A 432-nucleotide genomic window follows, 5' to 3' on the forward strand; every position below is an offset into this window, starting at 1 on the left:
CCCCCCCCCGTTCCCGCGCCCCCTCCCCGGGCGGCACAAAGGAGGCGGCGGCGGCGGGCGGAGCGCGGGAAGCGGAGACGACGCGGGGCCCGCGGATCCCGTGGGTCCCGGGGTCGGAGGACCGGAACCGGGAATCCAGAGCCTCTGGGGCGCCGGGGTTGGGGATCTGAAGGGATCTGGGTCCGGAGGAGGGGATCTGAGGCCGGGATGGAGCCCGGGGCCGGGACCGGGGGTCCGGAGTCAGGAGCCGGGATAAAGGCCGGGCCGGGGATCCGGGATGGGGGCCGGGGTCGGGATCCGGGATGGGGTCCGGGGCCGGGAACCCGGGATCGGGGATCCGGGATGGGGGCCGGGGTGGGGTCCAGGGTCGGGGTGGGGGCCGGGGATCTGGGATGGGGTCCGGGGCCGGGAATCCGGGATCGGGGATCCGGG

The sequence above is a fragment of the Dipodomys ordii genome, unplaced genomic scaffold, assembly GCF_000151885.1.
Source record: "Dipodomys ordii isolate 6190 unplaced genomic scaffold, Dord_2.0 Scaffold108, whole genome shotgun sequence".
Taxonomy (NCBI): Eukaryota; Metazoa; Chordata; class Mammalia; order Rodentia; family Heteromyidae; genus Dipodomys; species Dipodomys ordii.